Consider the following 26,847-nt stretch of genomic DNA (forward strand, 5'->3'; position numbering starts at 1 on the left):
TTCTAAACGTTTGCTCAAAATGTTCTCTTTTGTAATAATGGAGTTGTGCTGAGGCAGAAAATGTCCTTGGTTTTAGAGACGCGATAATAAGTGTTGAAGAGGGCAGGTCAGGTGTTCCTGAAACTAGAAACTAAGACAGGATGTTCTGGAATCTAGTTCTGCTGCTGGGAGGGTCTCTCTCTAATTTTCTGTATGCTTGAAATCTGTCCTTTAAAAAAGAGTCCCCTCTGCCTGAGAAATCAATTCATTTCCTCGCCTGTCTCTTCTTGCTAAAATCTCCCCTTCCTTTTGGGTGCCAACCTCTTTCCGCCTTATGTCCTCTCTAAACCCTTGGCCACAGGGCCTGGGCCTCCCTCACAGCACACCATCTTTGGAGCCCGGAAGTCTCTTCTGTGCCCACCTTATCTCCTCAAGCAGCTTATGAATCAGCCCGTGTAGGGTGACACACACTCAGGGACAACATGAGCACACTCTGGATGTGGCCCCAAGCAGGGAACTGGAGCCTGGAGAAGGGTCCTGCGGGTGGCCAAGCCAGGGTGTTCCCTTCCCCCAGGCTTCCTTCTCCGGGCACGCAGGTCATGCCGAGGCTGCGGGCTGAAGTTCTCCGCACCACCTAACCACATCGTGCAGGTGTGCGTGTGAATGTTCTTGCACACCCTACCTCGAGGCAGTTGCAACTCCCCCCCCCCAGCCCAGACTGGTTCAGACTAGATCGGGTCACTTGGTTCAATGCCCATAACTTTGGTTACCTTTAGTTTCCCTTTAGTTCATTATAATAGTAAAAATCCCACCCCTAGAGAGAAATCGCAGCCATTCTGGGTACATGCCATGTACGTATAAGCGCCTTCTCACACTGCGCTTGTGCACTAGAAACCCTGCCCTCTCCACGCTTAGCCCCGCAGTCTGCCCTTTGTAAAGTGCTTTGTAACCTGTGTGCCTTTCACAAGCAGGGGCGGCTTTTTCTTGTTTGGCTCCTGGACCACCTTTCCTGATTGTAAGTTCCTGAATAAAGTCCACACCTCGTGTTGTCTCTGGGTCATTTCATCAAACTCTTAGACACAGTGCTTTCCCCTCTGGGGTCTTTGGGGGTCTGGCACTACAGCCTGATAGGGCTGTGCCACTCCACGCCTCCCAGGGGTTCTGCACAGACTGAATCTGGTGTCACTTCTGCATCTGCAGTAGCCCGGGTGAGAGGACAATGTCACCTGAGGCCAACAACACTGTCACTAATGGGAGAAGAAGAGAGATGACAGCACCTGTGGAGAAGGGTGTGTGCTGGCCACAGAGTAGACATGAAGCCTGTTGGACATCACTGCTCCCAGGGCTTGGCCAGGTCTCACGGGCTCCCATCCTGGCAGCTGACCAGGCAGCCCTGGACCCACCAGGTACAGAGTCAAAGGGAATGGGCTCTGTCCCAGGAGCAGCAGGGCTTTCTCCACCACATTTTCAGAAGTGGGTTTCAAACTGGTGCCAGCCTCATGTGGCCAGGCCAGAGAGTCATAGGTATGACATTGCTTCTGACATTTGCTAAGTCTACTAAGGTCACAGGAAGAAAATCACATCAGCAGGGCAAAAAACACGTATGGCTGGGCTTAGTGGCTCAGCCTGTAATCCCAGCACTTTGGGAGGCCGAGGCGAGTGGATTGCCTGAGCCTTCAGGTTCGAGACCCACCTGGGCAACTTGCGAGACTTCGTCTGTACAATAAATCAAAAATTAGCCAGGCGTGGTCGCACATGCCTGTTGTTCCGGCTACTTGGAAGGCTGAGGCGGAAGGATTGCCTGAGCCCAGCAGGTCGAGGCTGGGGTGGCTGTGAGCACGCATGCCACTGCACTCCAGCCTGGGTGACAGGGTGAGACTCCAACTCAAAAAAAAAAAAAAAGAGTAGCCTAGCCACACATCACCACCAGCCAGCCCCAGGGGAGTGGCACTGTACATCCCAGGGCTGGCCTAGCCAGTGGCCAAGGAGAGGCTGGGACAGGATGGGGATCTGATAGCCCAACAGGGTCTTGCAATTTGAAGGCAGCCCACGAAATCCCAATTAGCTCCCAATCATTGCTGAGCTCAGATGCCAGTGAAGGCGGCCTCATTATCCTCACAGCTGCAGTCAAAGCAAAGTTGAGATTCTTTCATTTGCTGTGTGCTGACCCTCTCCTTTCAAAGGATAGAAAAGAAAGAGGTGGCCATGGCTGAGCCTCTGTGAGAGTCAGTGACGGCAGGATGAAGCTGGCCATCCGCTGAAGAGGCTTGGGCCTGTGCCCACCTAAGGAGCCCAGCCGCCGCATCACTCCAGCCAAGCATGCTCTCCAGACACACACGGCTCCTCCTGGGGGCACCCAATGTTCCCTGTTAGAGCTGGGCTGTTAATGCAGGATAATTAATTCAATTGGAAATAATTGAACAGACAGGAGCTCTGAGATGCTACTGCACACCTGCTGAGGCAGAGTGAAAGAAACCTCTGCAAACCAGCCCCGACCTGACTGCAAGCAAACGCTGGCTATGGACCACCCAAACTGCAGAGCCCCTCTTCGTGCACAGATCTGTCCAGGAAGCTCTGGGGCGGCTGCTAAGTGCCACCTGGGAGCACCAAGGAAAGCAGGCCTCCTGTCTGGGAAGCACAAACGCCACATTATGATGCCAGAAATGTGCTCACCAGAGAACAGGGTGCTAGGAGAAAGAGTCACTTGGGGCAGGACAGTCAGGGAGGGTGACCGTCACACTGAGGCCTGAGGGGTGAGAGGTGAAAAGGAAATACCACCCAGAACACAGAAGAGCCTTCAGTGCAGAGAAACACTGTGTGCAAACGTCCCATGTGCAGCCTGGCCTGTCTCCCACGTGGCTCCCCATCCCCAAACCTCCCTTCCTCCTCCTCCTCCTCCTCCTCTACCTCGTCCTCCTCATCTTCCTCCTGCTCCTCCACTTCCTCCTCCTCCTCCTCCTTCATCGGGGGAGCACAACCACAAGACCCCCACTGGGACCTCTAGTACCTGGGCCTCAGGCAAAGGGAGGGAGCCAAGAGCAGGTTTATCTCAGACTTTGGATTTAAGGGGACAGTCTCTTTGCATGACAGAAGCCAGAACATACAAGTGAAGGGCATGGGAAACTGAATTCTGGGGGAAATAGTTCCAAACAACTTGACAAAGGGAAATGGGATGTGGGAAATGGAGAGGTCAGAATGAAAGAGCCGAAAGAAAAAAGGAAATCTGAAAGCACAAAGGGTGTCATCCCATCAGAGCAGTCAGCACACTGACCTAACCAAAGAAACCCAAGGGCAGCCTCTGCAGCTCTGCCTCTTGGGCAGGAGTGGGCCATTTTAGCCAAATCCCACTAGGATGCCCGCTAGGCTCCATCTTTCCTGAGGGGAAGAAACAACTCCCACCTCGATCCTCCTAAGAACCTCCTAAGTAGCTGTCATCATGGCCAAGGTCCACAGATCAGGAAACAGGAGCTCAGGAGTTAGCCAAGCTGCACAGAGTCCAGCCAGAATCCAGCCTGGCCCTGGGTGAGGCCAATGCCTCGCGTGGCCAGAGCAGGGTGGGCTGGGCCAGAAGACACTGGCCCCCAGGGCTAACGGTCCAAGGGGAAGGGATGGTGTGTGCTCGGAGTGACAGCTGAGAGAGGTGCCTGCGCTCCAAATGGCCTTCAGTGAGCCATGATGCCAGGCAGGGCATTACAGAGGCTCTGGCAGCACTGGAAAGCATCTCCTCCTGACCCTTGCAAGACCAGAAGCTCCTCAAGGGGTCAGAATGTCAAATCTGTAGCCAAGTTCACACCAGAGTCCATGAGGGCTGCAGGTTGGATACGGGCCTTGAAGGTCAGGAGCAGGACCTGTTTGGGCAGTGGATGGAGGTGGCATGAGCCGCCAGCATGCCCACATTCTGTGGCTCGTGTCCAGAAGGCACACATTTCAGGTCTCCCGTTTCCCTGTGGGGCTGGTGACAGCAGCCCCGTCCAACACAGCTTTGGGGATCTGGTTTTGCTGGAGCCCAGCCCAGCACCAGGGTGAGGAAGCATCCTTCCTGCCTCTGGCAGTGACTGCACTACAGAATGAGGGACAGCCAGAGGTGTGTTCCAAGTTCTCCTCTAGTTCTCAAATCCCACTTAAAAGTTGCCAGGCTAATGTTTACCTTGAGGTTCCTTCTTTATATTTCTTTGATGCTTTTCTGTAGTAGGTCATGAGAATGACCCTCTGCATTGACAAGCAGACATTTAAATAAATAACCTTTTATTCTGGAACACTTTTAGACTTCCAGAAAAGTTGTGGAGCAGAGTGGCCCCGTCTGCCTCCACTCCCTGAGGCTAATACCTCACAAAACCACTAGCCATGTGTTTAAACCACAGCGGTGACAACCTGTCCATCCCACAGGCAAAGCAGTGCTCTTCTGCGGGATCTGAGGGTTCCTCAGCTTTCCAACTAAGCAGATGGGAGGCACGCCCCGTCTCGGCCACGCTGTACCTTCCTGTACACACAGTACCTGCGAGTCCACACTAGGTACACACACTCCCTTCCAGAAGCTGTGTGGATGGGGGACGGGGCAGTGTGAGCACAGGGAGGGGAGCATACCCGGCCCACAGCAGGGAGGAACGTGAAAGGCAGCTTGAAAGGCAGCGTGCTGACGGTAACTGATCCTTCTGACCCTCCTTTGCAGAGTGGTGCGACTGTCCCTGAAAACAGTGTCTTACAGCCCAGGGAACAGCACAGCTGGGCACAGGGACTCTCTCTCCTCTCTGGTACAGCCTGGGTTCAAAATACTGCGTTCTGTGCTGAGTATCCCCCTCCCACTGACTGGAACATTTCCCGTGACTCTCTGGAACAAGGACATTCGTGGTTCTCTGCCACCCAAAGGGAGAGAGGAGACAGAACAGCATGATCCCTGCCTGTTCCAGGGGGCCACTGCCGCTCGGCTTCTCTGGGGATGATCTCGCCCAGCTTTTCCGTGCCACTGATCAAGTCAGTTTTTAACAGGAGCCCACTGTGGCTTTGCAGATGGCACAGCTGGGACAGAATTTGGGGGCCCCTGTGGTACTCAAGAGTCACGTGCACAAGCCACACTAGGACAGTTGACTTCAAGACATGGGTCCTGGTCTTTCACAAACATACTCCCCACCCCCAGCTGACATAGACACAGCAGTGCCGGGTCCAGGAGTACAGCAGGTCTCTACTCAATGCCAGAATAGGTTCCTGGAAACTGCAACTTTAAGTAAAACATATGACAAAACCAATTTTTCCATACACTATTTGATGTAAACAGTGTTAAGTGCCTGTGGCATATTTCTAGTCACAAAAACATCACTAAACTTCTAAATAAAGATCACAAACTACTCTAATATTAAACACTGAAATATATGTGAGCTATACGCATACATTTAAGAGAGACTAATAAAAACAAGTGAGATAATTATTTACCCAAGTATTGGTGAATCAGAGAGTGGCAGCAGTCGTCATGATGGGGGTGAAATCAAGGAATAAATGTTTTTAAAGGGAAAACTGAGGCTGGGTACAGTGGCTCATGCCTATAATCCCAGCATTTTGGGAGGCCGAGGTGAGAGGATTGCCTGAGCCCAGGGGTTTGAGATCAGCCTGCACAACTTGGAGAGACTTCATCTCTACAATAAATCAAAAAATTAGCCAGGCATGGTAGCGTGTGCCTGTAGTTCTGGCTACTTGGAAGGCTGAGGTGAAAGGATCGCCTAAGCCTAGCAGGTCGAGGTTGCGGTGACCATAAGCATGCCACTGCACTCCAACCTGGGCAACAGAGTGAAACCCTGACTCAAAAAAAAAAAAGAAAACCGTAAGAAGTGCCCCCCTCCTTCCCACCACACAGTTCAAACACAGACAAGAACAAAAATGGTGGGTTCGCTAAGCACTTTTAGACGGCAACATCTATTATGCATTTGAGTGGTTATCCTAAATAATAGATTCTTAATTACTTGTATTTATTCATTCATTCATTACTTCCTGACACACTTGCTCCACTTCATGGCCACAGGTGGCTGGAGCCCATCCCAGCAGCTCAGGGCGCACAGTGGGAACCAACTCTGGACAAGATGCCCTCGCATCGCAAGGCACATCCACACCCACGCACACAATCTAGAATGCCAGTGAACCTGGTGTGCACATTTCTGAGATGTGGGAGGAAAGGGGAGTACCCGGAAAGACCCACACAGACACATGAACATGCCCAAACTCCACACAGCAGTGGCTCCATTATATATATTTTTTATCATTATAACACTATAACCAAGCAACATTCTTGAAGGACCTGCTGCAGATCTGTAAGTAGTATAAGGTGGTTTAAGTTAGCAGTGTTTATAGTAGTAACAGTTGGAAACAAGCCAAATGGCCATCGGTGGGAGAATGAGAGCATAGGTCACCAGACATCTGCTCAGTGGAATACTGTGCAGCCATGAACGAGGACAAAGTGATCTACAGGTGCTGAAGTAAACCACCTCCAGGATCCTCTGACAGCTCTCCAGATGGTTTCCTTGAGGGTTAGTGTGAACACAGTTGCCTAAGTCCTAGTACTTCTGTTATAGGATCATCAGCCTCAACTATTTATGAAGGAAAAGATGTGGAATGACATCAACCTACCACCACACGTGTAGGAACAAGAGGGAGCTCTCTCCATCCACAGAGATGTTCCCACTCAGAAGACATCGCAGGAAGGGGCACAGGGGACTCGAGGGAGACACCTTCACGACACACCTTTGTATACTATTGGAATTTTTTATCATACACCTGTATTGCCTACCTACAAATTAAAAACTGCAGAGATAACTACAGAGATAAAAAACAACTAACCCTGTCCCCGGGCAGAGGCAGAGAGCTACACACGGCAGCAAGTGGACCTAGCCATCCCCTACCCCAGGCCCAGCAGGCGGAGGAAGCCCTTGCAGGTCACTACAGTCCCCACACTTGGCCAAGCCAAGGGCACAGGCGGAAACAGAGCTGATGTGGGGATATGCTTTTACTCTATGTAGGATTCTAACAAGCCTGATCACCTGGATGTCCCAAATAGCAGACAAGAAGCGGCAAAACAGGAGGGGATGGGACAGAGCACCAGGCACTGTGAGCAACGAGACATGACAGTGGTTGGAGGGGACAGAAATACAGACAAGCACAGAGTCTTAAAATAGTGCAGTGTACAAGGCCACCAGAGCAGGGTACAAGGGCCGTGTGTCCGGCGGCCTCTGAGTGGCACTCCGGGCGGTCACTAGTGAGCTCCTGCTGGCAACCTGTCGTCACCATGACCTGACTTGTTTGAAGACAGCGGGAGACCTATGTGTGATTGAGAAAGATGATTAAAAAAACCCAGAACTCTGGGCATGTAAAGTTTCACTAAAAACCGGAAAATTCTCTGAAGCAAAACGGACTCTTCCTAGAGGGTCCTGGACTTGTGATTCTCATTTCTGACCATGAGGGCCTTGCTCCAGACAGCCAGCATGGTCCCTCCCTGTTCCCCAGCCCCACACTCAGCTCTGGTGGGGCGAAGTCCTGGTGGATGAGAGGCCACTAAGGAGAGTCCAAGCCAACTTGCGGCAGCCGGGTACAGTCTGGGCCCGGCGGCTAAGGGTCTGGGCGCTACAGGGACTCACAGGCAACAGAAAGGCGGCCGCTGTGGCCCTGCCCAGTGAGACCTGCTTCTCATGGAAATGGCTTGTTCCATAATTAACCGGCGTCACAGCCGTGCTTTTATTTTTCTCTGCTTGCTTTCTTTCTTTTTTAATGATCCTGCTGCCATTTTGACATGGAGAACCAACGTCTAAAAATAGGCCACTGAATCTTACCCTGACTTTCCAAGCTCCCCGAGGCAGGGGGTTCTCTGTGCTGACAGAGGAAGAGGTGTCAAATCCGCGCTCAGGGAACAGCATCTTCTGAACATGCTGCTCCCTGCACCCCCAGGCCAGGAGCCTCGGTTGGAGGGCCGCCTGGTCCACCGTGGGCCCACTCTCCTCTGTGAACTCCCAACCTCTCACTCACCTCCCAGAAACCCAATCGTGATCTTTTCTTCATGAAAACCAGTGCACAGGTTTCCAGCTAGGTGTGAAGGCACCTGGCAGGCTGGGGATTAGGAAGGCTTTGATGTCCCCAACACGGTGTCCTCAAGTTCATGTCACTGCCTGCCTCCACCTAGGTCACAAAGTCAGGCACAGGACCAAAGAATGAGGTGCCAGGGGCCCAAGAGCCCTCAGACATACCCCACCCCTCAGGAAGGGAGACCCTAGCCACTGGGGAAGGGAGACCAACCTGGCTCAGAGCAGAGCATCAGGGCTTGGCTGCAGGAAGGTAGGGCACCTGCACACCTTGGACTTGCCATAGTCTCCCCTGCTACTGCCTGTTTCCCAGGGAGGCCACAAGGACCCAATGAGAGATCGAAATAGCACAGGTGACTACATACACGGGGGGACTTCCAAGGACTGGCTGGGTCTCCTGGTGGTGCCACCAGCACCTTTGCCCCAGAGGGCCCTCTCAAATGAAATCTCGCCTGAGTCCTCTCTGGATCCCCCCTAACTCTGCACCCTTTAAGCCCACACAGGCTGCCAGGCCCATGAAGGGTCTGCATCGCCCTAACCACCGCACTAAGCCAGCCCCAGCCCCCTGCTCCACCTACCTCCTGCACACAGCCTCCTCTGAGAAAAGCTACTTCCAGGGACCTCCACAGGTCCTTCCTGGCAGCATCTAGCCGTCAGTTGAGGCCCCACCGTCCCGTCCAACTCTGTATATCTACTTGGAAAGCCGAGCAAAATCTAGAAACTTCTGTGGCTAACTCTCCTCCGGTCTCCTCTGTTTCCTCTGCCAGTCTTGAAAGCTGCTGCATCCCAGTCATACCAGGAGACGTGCTGCATTTAGGGGCGCCCCTTGCCTCCCCCGTCCTATCCAGCAGGTCACAGGTCCTCCCGCCCAGCACACACCCAGCCAGGAAGAGGGCCCTGGACCTGAGACTGGGCTGTGAGCAGGAGCCAGCTAAGTGGGAGAGGCAGGCAGAGGTCATGCTGGGTCCTCGAGCCAGGGCCCTGCAGCTAACAGCAGTCCCAGTGCCTTCAGTACCTCCTCCGTTCTCTCCTTGCAAGTTTCTCTCACAAACACGCCTTGAGCAGAAAAGGTGTTTGGCTTCCAGTACAAAGGAGTCAGTGTTGGAGGCCTGGCCCCTCTCCCCTGCCAACAGCCGTGTGGGGGAGGTTGGCTTCTGTTCTTTGGTAAACAGGGGTGCAATGCCTGATGGTCCATGGAGGGGAAAAATGTCTATATCCCAGATGTCTGCAGGCCCCTGCCCATGTCCTGCTTTAGAGCAAGCCGTCACAGTCCCAGAAGTGTGAACACAGCCCTCTGAGCATGGCCAGCAGTGCAGGATATGTTCCAGCAGGCAGGGTGCTCGGCCTGCAGGGTGGGCAGCTTGCTGGCTAAGGCTGGTGCTAGCAAACAGAGCTGCATGGCTGAGCCAGCGTGGCCCTTTACCTGCAGGGTTTCATCCGGAACAACCAGTGCAGTTTCTGTAGATGATCTTAAAGTCCCCACAGCATGGAAGTGAAAGGGAGCACATATCTGTTCACTCACTCATTTGAGACTGTGTATGGCCTCCCCATTCTCTGGGGATGGGGCGCCAGAGTGGCCACACACACATCTGCATGAGCTCTAATGCGCATGGTTCTCAACCCTGCACAGGACCAGCACGCTGGAGTCTCACAACGACCCTACAGGCAGGTGCTTTCCTTCCGTCCATTTCACAGAGGAGGTGAAGTGACTGCTTAGAGTCACGCAGCTGGTGAGCAGTGGAGCCCCACACAGTATCGTATACCCCCACCAGCCCCCAAGAAGAAAGGTGACATCAGAAAGAGGAGGCGGAATTAGGGAAGGGCTGGCATTGCTGGGGACAGGGCGGCCTGCTTTCCTCTGCCGCCAGAGCACTGGGGATGCAGAGGCAGCCTCTCACCAACACCTGTTATGGTGCAGCACCGGCCCACACCCCCAGCTCCAGCAGCCTCAGGTCCCACCCATCACAGGTAGGCAACTCTGGACAAGTGCCCTCTGCCTGGGATACAGTTTCTTCTGCAAGGTGAGGAGGAACTTTCCAGAACCATCTCTAGGCCTGCATCACAGAAGAGGGAAGGGTGCCGTGTCCATGCCCGGGCTAGGGGCAGCACTCACCACGGAGTGAGCCTGAGCCCCCCCCCCTTTTGGGCTCCTCCAGGACCTATGCTGGGGTTAGGATTCTGATCAAAGGGCATGCCATGCTTCTCAGAAGACAATTCAGCCATACTGGTCCTGATGACAGCCTGTCCACACTGACCTCTGATGCCTATCCCATCATGATGCTTCTGGGGCCCAGGTGGACACTGTGTTGCTCTCCGATCACTGCAGAAACAAATGTTCACCCTCCATAATGGAAGCCAAGTGTGTTTGCTGCCTCCTGTCCTCTGAAAATGGGTACCTGGGTGGTGTGTCAAGAGCGACTCACCTGCAAAGCTGGAAGATGGCCTGATGGGTCCCTGGGCTTCTCCTCCAGCTCTGCTTCTGCCTGCAGGCCCAAATGACCTGGTATTTTCACAGAAGACATGGCTTTATGGAAATGTTTCCTGGGGCATCAGGAAGTACTGGGTCCTGGCCTTGGTGATGAGCAGGACACAGCTCCTTCTACACAAGGGGAATGCAGGAATCACATTGCACCGAGGCAGGCCTCACACAGGACAGGAAAATACCATGAGGGAGTTCAGAGGCAGGTAAGAGCGCTCCTCCCAGACAATAAGTTCCTGGGTACAGGGCCAAGGCCTGTTCCATCTGGCATCCCTAAAACTTAAGAACAGGTCCTCTGAGGCACAGAGCAGCCTGGTGAAGCTGCTATTGTCAGGAGTCCCATTGCCAGAGAGAGAGAGAGAGAGAAGGGCCTGGTCCAGGTGCTCAGCAAACTGGAGCCATTCTGGGTCCAGAGTCTTTTTTCTGGTACATTCTTGTGGCCTCTAATGCATGCATAGGCTGTCTGAAGTCTCCTCCCTCCTTCAGAGAGGCCAAATGAGCCACTCAAAGCAACAAGAATTGAGAAGACAGTTCAAATGCCCTACATTTGCTGAGAAGACCCCTGGAGTGGGCGCTTTGCTATTAATGGGAGAATCAGATGCCTCTGTGAACACCGTGGCTCCTGCGGTGCTGTGGGCTGCAGCATCTCAGTGGGAAAGCAAGGTTCTTGTCTCTAGCCAAGACCAGGATGCCAAAAAGAGGTAGAGAAGCCCTCAGTCTTGGCAGATCCCCAGGGGCCCTAATAGAGACATCATTTGCCTCTGACGCATCCAACCTCCCTCACCTTGCTGAGCTGCTTCTGGAATTCAGTCCTGGGTTGGGTGACTGCCTGGTATCCCCTCCTCCCTCTCCCTCAACTCCTGGCTTTCCCCAGGGTCTTTGCACTCAAGCAACTGCCCCCCCCACCTGCCTCTGCATAGCCTGTTGGCCCCTCCAGCCCAGCTGATCCTCCCTGTCACCTCCCCAGCCCGACCTCCTGTGGGGACACACCTGAGCAGTGGACCTGTGTGGTGCCAACACATCAGGTTGCCCTGTGCTGGGCTCCACTGGCCTTTATTTCTTTGTCCTATGTTTCCTATGAAAAGGGCGTGACATGCTTACAAAAATACACAGTAGACAGATGGAAAACATGAAAGCTATAGTGCACACAGTCCTGGAGGAGGAGGGTCAGGGACATGGCTCAGAAGCCTCAGAGGCTACAGGCTCACTCTGGGACCACGTGGTGACAGGAATGGCAAGCAGACGCAGCAGACTGTGGGTCACTCTGCAGCCTCCAGTGTCAGTTTCCTGTTCATCTCTGCAACCCCACAGCCCAGAAAAGTGCCCTCCTTGGAGCAAGTGCCCAGCAGATGTTAACTGAATGAATAAAGAACCAAGGCAGGCCGGGCACAGTGCCTCACACCTGTAATCCTAGCACTTTGGGAGGTGGAGGTGAGAGGAGTTCAAGACCAGCCTGGGCAACATAGCGAGACCTCATCTCTCCAACAAATCAAAAAATTAGCTGGGCATGGTGAGCCAGCTTGCAACTGAGTTTGGCATCCATGGACCCTAGAAGCTGGAGCTTCCTTGAGGATGCCATCCCTAGCTCCCCAGCCCTTCAGGAACACTTGCTGGTCCTGGATGCCTGCCTGGGCCTGGCATTATGAGAGTGGCCTGGTGTCCCAGCCTCCACATTTGCACCCCCTACCCTGCTGACTGAGGCCCATCCCACTGCAGTCCTGCTGAGGTCTGCTTTTTTTCTTTTTGAGTCAGAGTCTCACTCTGTTGCCCAGGCTGGAGTGCAGTGACATGCTCACAGCTACCACAGACCTGCTGGGCTCAGGCGATCCTTCCACCTCAGGCTTCCAAGCAGCTGGGACTACAGGCTGAGCCACTGAGCCCAGCCTGCTGTTTTCAAAACACATCCCAACCTTGTTCATTTCTTTGCATTCCTGCCATGGCTGCAGAGAGATCTTTTAAAAACCCCAAAGTGGATCCTCTCTCTGTTCACTTTTTCTCTCTGTTCCCTGTCACAGCCTCACTGAGGCAAGCATTGCTCTCCTTATTTTTATAAAGAAACTGAGTCCCAGAGGCCTTGCATGAATTGCCCAGGCTGCAAGTGTGCAGGTGAGGCTGGCCCCAGCCCTTCCTCCATGCCACTAGCCTTGGGAAAGGGGGCCCTGGGGAGAGCTGGAGGCAGCAGTGTCTGAGGGGAGACTGAGCTAGGACTTTCCATGCAGGCCCCGCCTGTAAGGTCAACACCATCGCACCTATTTCACAGAAGAGGAAACTGAGGTGCAGAAAGGTTAAATGGCCTGCTCAAGGCAGGCCGAATCAGGACTAGAATCCATGGCTGGTGCCTGCCCCTCTGTGGCCTTCTGGGAAGGGAACCTGCTGGGGAGGGGGCCAGTTGGAACCAGGCTTGTGTGAACGGGATGGAAGTCACCTTGGTCAGGGGCAGTTCCGTGCTGAGTTCCTTGAAACGAGCCTGCAAGTCCTTCAGAGGTACCAAAGGACGGTGGGGCTAGGACGAAGGGCAGTCCTGATGGGTGGGGGGAGGAGTTCCTAGAGCAGGGGTGGGGTCTCTGGATTGGGGTGGGTATTCCCAGCAATCAGCAAGTCTCAGCTGAGAGCCTCAGGAAACTCTAGGCACAGCGTGGAGTCAGAGAACAGGATGATGACAGAAGTGTAAGGAGAGAAAAGGCCTGCCATGAAGCCCCAACCTCTCCGGTTTCTGAATGGAGAAACTGAGGCTCAGAGAGGTGAAACCACCCACCCCTGGTCAATCAGTGGTGTGGTCAGGGATAAAGCCCCAACACATGTCTTCCTCTCCAACTCTCTCTCCACCACCTCCCGGGATCCTGGGCACCAGGAACTCAGAGATGACCAGAGCTTTCAGGGCCAGTTGCTCTCCCCACCTGAGGTTTCCACCAGACCTACCCAGACCCAGCCTCTTAGCCAATCAAGCAGAGCCATTGACCTGGCCAGAAAGCTGGAGCATGCTCCCCACTCAACTGGGGCCCCACTCCCCTCCTCAACTGATCTCTCCTCACGGCAGACAAGAAGGCCTTCCATGTGGCAGGGAAAGCCTGCAGTGTCCCAGGTGCAGGAGGGGCACACCCTAGGCCGGGCTGGGCTGTGTCGGAGGCAGGAGTGGGCTGTCCCACCCTTGCCGCTCACCAGCTGGGACCAGGTTCTGGGCCAGCCCTTGGCATACATGGTCCCGTTTCATCACCAATCTCCAAGGCAGAGGCCATCTGAGCAGGAGATGGAGGCACAGAGTGGGCAGGTAACCCGCCCAAAGCTGCACAGCTAAGGGCCAGCAGAGGACAACTGGGGCCCCCTCGGCCTGGCTTTCTTTACCACACTGAGTCCTAGGGGGGATTGGGGAAAGACCCAGGACTCGGGGGCATGAGCCCACAGGAGCGCAGGCATTCGGAGCCACATTCGTGTAAACATTCGCCCCTTTTAACCAAGCAGGCCCTTGAGGAAGAGCCCCATCTAGCCAAGGAGCAGCACAGCGACCACCTGGCAGGCTCACCAATGTGCCAACAGCTCCAGACTGAGCCAACCTGCCCATCTATACCTGATACCTGTCTACATAGGCCTGCCCGTCACCCCAGCTGCAGGTGCAACAGTGTCCGGCCTCCTCTCCACACTCCTCTCTCACTCGGCCCTGGCCCACCCTCACCTGCAGACAGCCCTGAGCTGCCTGCCCGGCCTTCCTGCCCCTTTAACTGTTGGAGTCCCAAACCCTGACACATGTCTGGGACTTGACAACCATATGCAACGTGACCTGGGGTGGTAAGAACCCCAAATGTGCCCGCCTCTCCCCTCTCTCCTCCTTTCCTCCAGAGCCCACAGTCAAATCCTATTTCCCTCCGGAGTCCAGGGGGCCCCATGTGATGGGGAGGACCCATGCAAACCCCAGGCACCAAATGTGTACTGGACACTGTGGGGCAGGGCCTCGAGGACAACAGCAACCCCCAGGCCACACTCACCAGGCTTTGTCTCTACCTGGCACTCCCTGCATGCTGCACGTGGAGTGTGTCCGTCATCCTCACAACCAGGGAGGTGGAACCTATGGTTAACACTGCTTTGCAGGCGAGAAAACCGAGGCACCGAGCATAGCATGCTGAGTGGCCAGCCACAGCTAGAATCGAGGTGGTCAGCGTCCATGCCTGGGTGGTGAGCCCCCTGCGTCAAGCTGGGTGGTGAGCCCCCTGTGTCCCTGCCTGGGCCCACCCTGAAGAAGCCCAAGGGAGGGTCCAAGGCCAAAATCCACTTGGTAGTCCCACAACAGATGCCCTGAGGCAGTTGCCCAAAGGGAAGGTGAATGGTAGGGCTGGAGGTGAGAAGGAAAAGACAACTGAACAGTTGCTGGGCCGGATCCGGGTACCATGCTGGCCACAGGCCTCTCTGACCCTTGCAAGTCGGCCAGGCAACTGCTGCTGTGCCTGTTCCACAGACGAGAACGCCAAGGCTCAGAGAAGTCAAAAATCTGCTTCCTCTTGCCAAAGCCAGAAATATTTGCTACCTCTTGGTATTGGAGGCAGGACAGTCTCGTGTGCTCAGAGGCCTGGTGACATGGGGGTGGTGGTGGGGGGAAGCAAGACTATAGTACTGAGCTCCTAGGGACCACAGGGGGACAAACCCCGCGGGGCTTAAGGACACAGAGGCACCACTTCCATGTGACCGCCTCACATGGCCACTTCACGTGCGGCCCGGCCCACAGGAAGTCCCATTTGTGGTCATAATATTGACACAGGCAGGGCACACACCAGTAAGGAAGTCAGTGCAGGGCTTCTTCCTGCTGGCAGTGCTGGTGTTCCATCCCATCTGAGCCAGACCATTCCTCCCACTATGCAGCGGGCAGGGAGCGGGTGTGAGGAGAGGGTGAAGCCCAAGGGCAGGTGCTGGTGCCACCAGGCCCAGCTCTGTGCTCACAGCTGTGTGGCCCGGGCAAGGCAAGTGGCCACCTCCCCAGGTGGGCTAGGCAGGGCTCCGAAAGGCTTCCCAGTCCTAGAGAACACATCTGCCCCAGCAGGGGGCCTGGAAGCAGGGCCCCTCAGCACAGACCTCACCCTGGGCTGCTGGGCATCTCCCAGGAGGTTGTTTACAGACCCAGTGGGCCAGCCATCTGAGAGAGGTGTGCTCAGTTTCTCTTAGATGGCAGGGCCTCTGGGCAGACACCTGGACTACATGAGTGCTATTATTGGTGCTGGCTGTCTGGGGGCTACACTCCGAACTCTGAGCCCTCATCCCTCAAAGAACTGCACCTGCCAGGGTCCCCCCCTCAGCCCCACCCCACAGGGAGGTGCCATCACTCAGTTCTACTCCCCCACAGAGTTCTCCACCAGGAGTTTTCAGGGAGAAGCCCAGGGCACACACTCAGGAAGAAGCAGCAGCTTGGGCCTGAGATGGGGAAGGCCAGAGAGGTGATTAAAGCCTCATGCTGAACTTTCTCGCCACAACCACGCCATCCCTGTAGAGGGTACAGCAGGCAAAGGGACTGACAGGCGCTGGGGGCCCACTGCATGTCTGGGGCCCAGCTGCCCACTTTCCACGCTGAGCCCCTGACCTAACCCTGAAGAAGGGACGCTTCTCAGAGAGGGGGGAACAAACGCCTTTCCAAGCATGCACATGGCCAGGTTTGAGGACACAGGGGCACCCAGGCTCTGGCTCCCTCCCAGCCGGGGACAGCAGGGTGGCTATCCAGCTGTCACCATTCTCGCCACACACCCCTCTGCCCCTGAGCACAGCCCTACCCACCTAGCCAGGAGCCAGGCACTCCCCTCCCATCTCCCCTCCTGGGAGGGGGAGTTCGCCAGCACTCAGCCCACACCGGCCTTGAGATTCTCAGAGAGTCTTCACTGTCATGGCACAGAGAGCCTCACTATACCACCCTGGCAGGGAATGGGGAGGACAGGGGTCAGGACAGGGAGGCAGGGACAGGGCTGCCTCATGGCAATCAATGAACCCTGGCGGCAGCATCCAAAACCATGCAGGCACACCCATCAGCTCCTGAGTGTCCAATAGCCCCTTTCGGCTGAGTCCTCGCTCCTGGAGAGGACGGAGAGGATGGGGCACCAGCCACAGAAGTACCCTGCAAGATCTTGCATCTCCAGACAAGGGAAAGTCTGGAACCAGAGGAAAGCATTTGGCCTAAAGTTGGGAGCAGGGGCTGGAGGAGGAAGGCCTGGGAGCATCCACTGGTGCAAGCTCTTCCAGAGGCTCCTCGGTCAGGCGGCTCCCCAGGGCTTCTCGTCAGAGCCAAGCCCCTTTCACCCATTCCCTCCCTGAAGCCTCGCTGCCACCTCTGAGCTCACTGGAGTAGAGGCTGCTCCTCCAGACCCAAGGCAAGGCGACTCAGGTCCAGAGGAGTCAAGTTTCTCGTTCTGGGTCATGGAGCAAGTCAGCGGTGAAATTACACAAAGATCCACACCTTGGACACGCTCCACAGCAATCTCTGCTGGCCTCAAAGAAGACCCAGGAATGGGGTGAAGCAAAACGGCAGCTGACTAGGCTGCATCTCACTCGTTTGTGACAGTGTACTTGTGGCCTGCGGAGGACTTACTGTCCCCTTTTACAGATGCGGGAAGGGGGAATGGGAAAGGGAAGATCAGCCGAGTGGTCCCTGTGTGCCCCCAGGGGAGTTAGGGGTGAGAGGGGTGACTGCACCTGGCTCCACAGGTGCCGGGGCCACCTTGGGGTTCCCCCTCCAGTCACAGGCACCCGTCACCAACCTGTCCCTTCCAGGCTGGGCTCTGGGCATCCAAAGACGGCTCAACCCCTGTCCCTATATCAAGAGATTACAGCCCAGGAAGGAGGTGAAAGGAATACTTACAAGTCCCAGTTGCCAGGACTGTGGCTCAGTGCTGCAGCGGGGCTTGGACAGGCACAAAGGAGGGGGATCAGTCATGTCTGCTCAGGGCCAGGGAGCAGGGAAGGCTGGCTGAAGGAGCCATGGCAGAGCGAAGTGGGAGACAGGGAGGTGGGGGAGGCTGGCTAGGAAGAGGGAACAGAATGTTCAAAGGCACCAAAGCACAGGAGAAGACCGTGTCTGCAAAATGGCGGTGGGTCAGGTGACCAGAGTTCTGGGAGACAAGTCACAGAGGATGCAGCCATTGGGGGTGGGGGGGTGGGGGGCAGGTCATGAATGAACTCCCAAGCCATGCCAACAAACCTGAAGGCAATAGGCAGGGACCGGTAGAAAGGTGGGAGTCGGGGGCCCAGTCTATCAGGAATACCAAAGAAACAGTAAAGTGACAAATCCTCTACCACCCCTGCCTCCTCCCCAGTGTGGGAAGGATCTAAGAGACCTACACCAGCCACATGGCCAGGGTCTAGACATGCCTTCCAGTCGGGTGGCTGCCAAACACACTGATGATGTTGGATAGCTTCTTCAAGCTGTACAATTTTGAGGGAAGACGTTCTCAGCCCCCACCCTCCTGAGCCCACCCATCTCTAGAATATTGGCCTGCAGGGAAGGATGAGCTGATGGAATGAACTCCACGGGGGATCCTGTCAGGCTCCAGGAGAGGAGAGCGCCCTCCCTTCCTGCCCTTTTGTTCCTATCTGTGTCACTCCCAGGCATTCTGGCACAGACTGTGAGCTGACCCAGTTCCAGATACCTTGTATACTTTGTCACCATGTTGCCCAGACACTGCAGGTCTGAAGTTAGCTCCGGCCAATGACAAGGCTGCCAGCCAGCCCAGCACCAGTGGCCCTCAGAGCCAGGCTGCCCAGCAAAGCTGTCATTCAGACGCAGGCAGGTGCCAGCAGGGCGGCTTCCAGCTAGAACCCCACCTCCATTGCCTGGCTCAAAAAAGATCCCACATTCATGCACCACGGAACACCTTGCACCTGAGCCAACATCAAGGGGACAGGGGAGTGAGCGTGGGTCCCTGGGGACAAGGAGTTGACTGTCCCCAGCCACGGAGCTGAGGTCAGACATGACAGCTGTTCTGTGGGAATCCAGCTGTGAGCACAACTCAGGTAGGGGCCGGGAAGAGCTGGAGTACCACCCTGTCTTCGGCGACACCAGTCTAAAGGGACGAGCTCTGTGCTCCCAGAGCCAAGGTCTCACTGAGGCCCTGCGAGGCAACTGGCTCTGCTCAGAGGAAAACCCTGGCTGTGCCTCAGCTTCCCCAGCAAGCCCAGCTCAGCCTCCCCACAAACGCAAGAGGGCCCTGGCAGAGGGTGATGCTTTCTGGTCCAAAAACGCCAGCCCAGAGCCCAGTGGGTATGTGGCCATGCCCTGGAAGCCAGATTTCTAAGCCAGATGGGAGCAAGGGTCTCAGGCAGCCTGGTTCAGGCCCCTGTCTCAAGTCCCCATTCCTCTGAGTGAGACACACACACTCACACTCATATGCACCACCAGCCTTGGGCAGACAACCCAGCTTTCAGGCAAGCATTCAGGTTCCTCCCTCATAATACCCAGGCCCACCTGTCCACCTTCTCTCTACACACATCCCTTTCTTTGGCCTTATCTCCTGTCCACCTCTGCCCCTGCCACTCCTCTAGAAAGTCCACCTGGGCTGACTTCTGCCCTGTCCGTGGCCCACCCTTGCCTCCTCCGAGTCCCACGAACCCCTCTCCCCACCAGTTACCTGAATATGTCTACTCCGGCAACTCCCTTTGAGTTGCAAGCTTTATTATTAAACAAATGCTGACTTTTTTATTTCATATCTGATGCCCAATCTGACCTTGCAAACTCAGTGCCAGTTCTAGGAGGGCAGGGTACCGTCCCAGTCCAGGGTCATCCCAAAGCTGGGTTGCAGGATCACAGTGTTTTGGAGCCAGATGGGACCTCGGCTGAGTGTCCTCACTTTATAGAGGGAGAAACCGAGGCCCAGAGAGGGAATGTGAATGAGAGGATGGGGCCTGGGCGGATCTCCATAGCACCAGAAGGTCAGCTTTCCTGGCACTGGTAGGGACCCCTCAGGGAACCCAGAAAAGAGCCAACCACTGCTGACTGGGGACCTGCAAACAGACACTGAGGCAGCAGCTGCAAATGCATACTAAGGGCGGCGGGCAGGTGAGGGAGCCATAGATGGTGAGGAGGCAACGGAGGGGCGGGGTGGGAGTGTGGTGGCCATGCAGGAGCACCCACACCTCCTCCCCATGACCTCCTCATCTCCTTCTCCTCCCCTTCCTGCCCCTCCTAGGAACCAGGACAAGCAAGCCTCACCTTGCCCACAGCACCACCCACCGTCCAGCTGCCCTCGGGCTCCTCCAAAAGCACTTCTGCCAGCCTAGGGGCTACAGGTACCAGCGGATCAAACATCCCTGCCATGGAAACCCCAAGCCCAGCACAGAGGGCAGCCTTCCGCCTCCCGGAGAGGAAAAGCCCTCTCTTCCCAAAATAACTCTGCAGGACTCGGGTGACAAACCATCCTGGTCGGCCCAGGACTGAGGGGGGTTCTGGGGATGCAGGACTCTCAGGCTAAATCCAGGAGAATTCTCAGCCAATGTACAGTCAGCATCCTGATAGACAGGGCCTGCCCCCCCACACACACTGGGCGCCATCAGCAGGGCCAAGGGGGGCTTTGGTCTGGTTTGGCAGTGAGGGCCGGGACGTCTGTCCGCAGCTGACCCGTCAAATGCCCTCCCTCCACAAGCATGTGTGCAGCAGTGTCTCAGGCCCGATGGAACCCATCCTCGGAGTGAGAGGTCTCAGGCAGTGTGCACTGGGAGAAGAGGGGCTCGAGGGCAGGGGCTGCACACTAACCCCAAGGACAGGAGTGGGTCTCCCTAAGCAAAGGCCCCGGCACGCGGGCTGGGAACCCAGGGGAAAGCAGGAAGCAGGTCAGCCACACTGGGCTTGGAGGGAGACAGACAAAGGCAAATGGAAAACACTCTCCCAAGGCTGGAGAAAACCGGCTTATCCCTGCCTACAGCTGCTGTCCTTCAGGATTCCTAACAGCACCTTTTCAATCTCACAGGTTCCCAGTGAGGAAGGTAGATCAGACATAGGGTCATTTGCTCCAGAAATCCTTCTAGGTTAGCTGTGGTGTTGTTCAAATACACTACATCTCCAGCAGCTTGGATGTTGGTTACAAGCACCTGGCCTTGGATAAAGTTCAGGTACCAAAGCACATGTGCACTTCACTCTTGTCAACAACAGCAGAGCCGGGCACAGTGGCTCAGGTCTGTAATCTCAGCTCTTTGGGAGGCAGAGGCGAGAGGATTGCCTAAACTCAGGGGTTAGAAACCAGCCTGGGCAACTTGGCGAGACCTCTATGATACACCAAAAAAATTAGCCGGGCATGGCGGCGCGCGGCTGTAGTTCCAGCTACTTAGAAAACTGAGGCAGAAGGATGTTGACCTGAGCCCAGCAAGTGGAGACTGCGATGGCTGTGAGCATACCACTGCACTCCAGCCTGGGACAGAGTGAGACTCCGACTCAAAACAAACCAACAAAAAAACAGAAGAGCTCAAGGTGGCTATTCTGACTCCGCACGCTGGCTCACGTGTGCCAGGAGCTGCAGTGGTGTGGACCACCTATCTTATCTTTACCAGGGTGCCAGGAATCGCTGAGCCTGCTACAAATGACTGCTGTATCTTACTTCCCTGTAATTCCCTTTCTTCCACAAAGTCAGGATGCGCATATGCACTCACAATAGGGACCAGCCTTGTCCACCATATGCCATGGCAGAAAACCAGCCAATGGCCAATCAGTGTTCATGAGGCCAATAAGCACTGCCTGGATGACCGTCTCTGCCAGCAAGAGTGCTGGGCGCCAAGCCCTGAGGTGCAGCAGGTACCCTGTCCTCCCTGATACAGGTTGGGCAGCAGCTGCTACCCAGAGCGGTGGCACGTGCCAGGCATGGGGACACAGAGCAAAGCAGGCACTGCTACAACTCTCATGGGATGCTCCATCTAAGGGGACAGCAAGGGGCACAGTGACATGGTGGGCTGTGCCGAGGGATGGGCACTCAGACCACCTGGGTGACCCTGCCCCTCAGGGGAGATCTGGCAGTGTCTGGAGACTGTTCAGACCACTGGGCTCAGGGTACTACTGACATCTAGTGGGCAGAGGCCAGGAACACTGCCGGACAAAGGGCAGCAACCTTGACCCAGAGAGGGCAGGGTGTGAATGGGGTCTGGGAGAAGACGCCTGACAAGGGCTACTCCAGGCTGCAGGATCATAGGTCTGCAGGAAGCCCTGGACACCAGAGGCCAGATGACCCAGGGAAGGGCCAGGACCAGGAATGACCAAGGGTGCAGGTGATAGGATACCTGGCAGAAGGGTGTCCCGGACCACATGTGTCCCACCACCTCCTCCTAGAAGACACAGCCCTCGGGGACACTGTCTGCAGGCTGCTTCGGTGACCTGGCTGACAGCAGAGGGCTGAAGCCAGGTGGGGTCAGTGCTGACAGGAAAGGGACCTGAGGGGCAAGGGAGAAGAGGGAATCAAGGGTGGCCCTTTAAGCTCTGCCCTGGCCCCTGGAGAGGTGGCCTCCTTCGTGGGGACAGGAACAGCACCGCAGGGCGGTCTTGGTCGGACTCCCTCTGGGACTAGAGACTCCTAGGCGGGGCCACGGTGCAGGGACCCAAGCTCCTAGAGCTCTGAGGACTCCAGGCACATACTGGGACCCAGAGGACAGAGAGAACGCCCATTGGTTCCCTGATCTTTGTTTCCTGAACCCATATCACAGGGGTAACCACAAACAAATTTGTGCTCTGGGAGGGAATTTGTGCACCAAGGACACACACAACTCCAGGTGTAAAGCAGGTTCTCAGTGAGCATTTGTGCATGAATGAACATCAGGTGAAGAAAAAGAATTTGCAAGAGCAGCACAAAGAGAACCCAAGAGCAGCGTGGAGCCAGGGAAGCCGATTTCGGAAGAGTGAGGGTCAGAAGTGTGGAACTCCCCAGAGAACCAGAGAGGCCAGTCAAGCCGCCTCTGAGCTGAACTACAAAGAGCAGCCGGAGGCCTTGGGAACGAGGATTCTAACAGAGTGGAGGGGATGCGAACTGGCTGTGTGGCATGAGGACAGGGCAAGGGGGAACTGGCCTAGGAAGCTGGGGAGGGGAGGGGGAGGAACGGGGTGGGCTGAGGAGAAGGAGTGGTCAGCACTCAGCCCAGTGCGGTAGAAGCTTGCGAGAGCCGCAGCCCGGAGAGGCCCATGGTGGGCCTGGGGCCAAGGCCACCTCTCCAGGCCCCACGGCTCCCCTTTTCCAGACTTGTACACAGTCTGGCACCCAAGGACATCTTGTATAAACTGAGCTCTCTCCCTTCACAAGCCTCTTCTGCCTCAGTTGCCTCATCTCAGCCAATGTCCATGGCTCCCGCAGGCCACTCAGGCCTCCACCACAGGCTGGCCGGGCTGCCTTTCTCGCCTCTCCCTGATCACTCCTCCTACCTCCATGGGCCCACTCTGATCAAGACACCATCTGGGGTTTCGGTGGCCATGCCGGCCTCCAGCTCTATCGTGGCCTCCTCTCCTCTCCTGTCCTCAGTGCAGAGACCCTGAAAACCTGACTTAGATCACATGCTCCTGCCATGGCTCCCAGCTCAGAGTCCATCAAACACCCCCCGCACAGGCTGCAAAGCCCACACCACCATCCCCCAGCCACCTTTTCATCCTACCCTCCATGGTCCCTCTGCCAGACTCCAGCCCATGACTGTCTCTTGAAATCTCAGAAGATACTCTTGCCCAGAACCTTTGCACATTTTCCCCTCTAACTAGAATACTCTGCCCCAGTCACCTGAGGGCCCTTTTGCCTGCAAGTCAGGTTCCTAGTCAAAAGTCACCTTATCAGAAAGGCCTACCTTGGTCACCACCCCCATCTGTTCTTCCCCTTAGCTGCTCTGTCACCATTCAATTGCTGCCTCCTCCTAGATGCCGCTGCATGAGGACCAGGGTCGTGCACCTCAGTGACTGGAATGGTGCCCGGCACACAGTAGGTGCTCCATCAATATTTGAAGAACCAATAAATGACCCTCTGCAAGTCCCAGTTTCCAAAGGGGACAGTAGCCGCATTTGTGACGATTCACTGAAATACCACCTGAAATGCACTCACAGGTGGGATTGGCAATTGAAAGAAACTGCTAGGGGAGGGAGGGACACACCTCATCAACTGCATAATCAATGTTTATAAACCTAACCCTGAATTATACCCCACATCTGTATAATAAAAGAGAGAGAGATAATGCACTCACACAGTGCCTGCACATACATAGTGAGTCCTGCCCACACAGTCAGCCACATACGGGTGGGTTCCACATCTGCAATTCAACCAACCATGGATCGAAAATATTCAGAAGAAAAAATGACGGAAAACAACAATACAGGGAAAAAAATAATACAGATAAAAACAATACAGTATAACAACTATTCACATAACATTTACATTGTGTTAGGTATTATAAGTAATCTAGAGATGATTTAAAGGATACAAGAGCATGTGTATAGGTTACATAGAAACACCACACCATTTTCTATCAGGGACCTGAGCTGCTGAAGATTTTGGTCTCTACAGCAGTCCTGGAACCAATTCCCACTGGATACCAAGGGGCCACTGCATCAGTAACTACTAAAACATAATAAATATGCCAGGCACAATGGCTCATGCCTGTAATCCCAGCACTTAGGGAGGCCAAGGCGAAAGGATTGTTTGAGCCCAGGAATTCGAGACCAGCCTGGGCAACATAGCAAGACCTTGTCTCTAAAAAAATAAAAAAATTAGCCAGGTGTGGTGGCACACATCTGTAGTCCCAGCTACTCGAGAGGCTAAGGCAGGAGGATCACTTGAGCTCAGGAGTTTGAGGCTGCTATGAGCTATTATAGTAACCTGCACTTCAGCCTGGGTGACAGAGTAAGATCTCGATTCAATAAAAAAATGTAGGCTGGGTTCAGTGGCTCAGTCTGTAATCCCAGCACTTTGGAAGGCCGAGTCGAGTGGATTGCCTGAGCCTGTAGGTTTGAGACCTGCCCGGGGAACTTGGCAAGACCTCATCTCTACAATAAATCAAAAATTAGCCGGGCGTGGTAGCACACGTCTGTAGTTCCGTCTACTTGGAAGGCTGAGACGAAAGAATTGCTGGAGCCCAGTAGGTTGAGGCTGTGGTGGCTGACAGCGTGCCACTGCACTCCATCCTAGGCGACAGAATGAGACTCCAACTCAAAAAAAAAAAAAAATGTAATAAATGTTCAAGTGCTTCCACAGATGAGACCTCTGTTACTGCTCATGGGTAGATTTTTGTCCCCGTGTCACAGAGCTGGGCCTCAGGCTCCCCTATCCTCCCACCCTCACACGTCGTTCCATTCTCTCCCCAGCAGTAACCCACTGAACCCAAACGTGTTTCTGTAACTTTTCTCCTTTGAAATGATTTTGACGAGCTCAATCTCTCTCCCATTAATAACCACAAACTGTTCCAGTGAATAACTTTTTCAAAATGAGACAAATCAAAAACTTAGGATGAAAGAAAGGAAGGAAGAAAAAGAAACCCTTAGGACAGACACACAGACACAAGGGCCTGTCTCCCATCTCAAGCCCTCTGCCATTTGTGAGCCACTGCAAGGCTTCAAACTGAACTGCACAAAAACACGCTGTTGGAAGGGGCTGCAGGAAAGTGCCCGGGGCTGTGCATAAACAAGAGTCCCCAGGACCTGCTGTGCCCTCAGTCAGCCAAGCCCTCAGTGAGGGGAGGCCCACGAGCTCACTGGTCAAGGCCAGACCTGTGGGAGAGCCAGGGGCGGGGGTCACGTCCAGCTGTGGACAGGAAAGGGCACAGTGCACCCCTGTTCCCTAAATTAGGGCCAGATGTCTTCTAGCAGATCTGTGGCCTGTTTAATACCCTGTGCTCACTTCCTGTGGCTGCTATAATGAATCACCACATACTTTGTGGCTTAAAACAACACAGATGTCTTCTCTCACACAGCTCTGGCAGCCAGAAGTTCAAAATCAGTTATCACTGTACCTAAATCAAAGTGCAGGCAGGACCTTGCCCCCTTCAGAGGCTCTGCAGGAGACTCCATTTCTTGCCTCTTCCAGCTTCTGGTGGCTCCAGCCTGTCTCGGCTTGTGGCCTCGCCATTCCAGCCTCTGCCTCCATGGCCACAGGGCCACCTCCTCTGTGTGCGTCAAATCTCTCTTGGCCTCCCTTTCTTATGAGGATCCCTCTGGATAGCCCAGGATAATCTCCCCAGCTCAAGCTCCTTGGCTTCATCACATCTGCAAAGACCCTTTGTGTGTGTCCATATAACCTTTCACAGGTGCCAGGGATCAGGCTGTGGACATCTTTGGGGACCATTTTCCAGCCTCCACACAATCTCTTCACCGGGGATTGTTGATGGATGCAATAGGACAGTCGGCAGCCCAAGATCCGTGGGGAGGGAGGGCTGCATGAGAAGTGGACTCTGGGTTCTTTGAGGAGGGCATGGGAGGGAGAGCGTCGCTGGCTCCTGCTGCATCCTTCACTGGGTACCCTTCTCCGGGTCATACCATTGGTGTGCTGGCTGCATGCAAAGTGTGGTGGGAGGGGAAAGCAAGCAGGCTGGGCAGTGGGAGTGGCCGGCCACCAGGACAGCCCTAGGCACTGCTGCAGCCTTTGCTGGGTAGACCTGTGTCAGGAGGTCAGGGCCCGGCCACATGCTCCGAGACCCGGGCTTCTCAGGAGGAGGGGGTGCCAAGGAGGCCTGTGTTTAGACACACTAAGCTCGCTGGCCTCAGGCCCATCTCTGAACCTCTCTCCCCAAGCCCCCTCCTCTGTTGGCCACTGGTGACTTCATTCTCAGGGCAGGCCCAGTAGTGTCCAGGACAGCAGGGACAGCACATTCTTTGGAATGTGGTCTCTTTGACATGAGCAGGTCCACTTCCGCCCACCACCTCTATCCTCAGATGGAGAAAAGACCCAAGTCATAAAACCAGATGACAAACATGTCCTGTTCTGCCCTAGGATCAAGGGCTCACCTTAAATGAAAACAATCTGGAACAGTGTGTTGCTGACGCGGATCTTGGCCTTATTCTGCAGATTAGCCTCGGGGGTGATCACAGGGCATTCGGAGCTCTGCATCAGCCAGCCTCTGCAATAGCTGGGCCCGGGGACCACCAGCTCCCTCAGCCGTGCCGGAAAAATCCTCAGGAGGTTACATTATTGTGTGGACACATTAAGAGATCAGAATTCTACAAGAGGTGACTTCTAAAAATATTAATTCATTTGAATTGATAAACATTATATTTATCATGTACATGATGTTTTGAATTATATATACATTGTGGAATGGCTAAATCCAACTAATCAACATAAGCATTACCTCTCACACATCATTTTTTGGGGTGAGAACACAAAGTCTTCTCTTGAGATTTTCAAGAACATGGTACTTTGTTATTAACTATAGGAG

General features: G+C 54.8%; 1 protein-coding gene across 2 annotated transcripts in view; it reads right to left on the reverse strand.

The window, feature by feature from the left end:
- Positions 1-26,847, reverse strand: part of PEMT (phosphatidylethanolamine N-methyltransferase) — a 77,163-nt gene that overhangs the window by 49,319 nt on the left and 997 nt on the right. The window lies entirely within an intron of this gene.

This window comes from Carlito syrichta, unplaced genomic scaffold, assembly GCF_000164805.1.
Source record: "Carlito syrichta isolate Samal-C Ts95f unplaced genomic scaffold, Tarsius_syrichta-2.0.1 Scaffold104847, whole genome shotgun sequence".
Classification (NCBI taxonomy): Eukaryota; Metazoa; Chordata; class Mammalia; order Primates; family Tarsiidae; genus Carlito; species Carlito syrichta.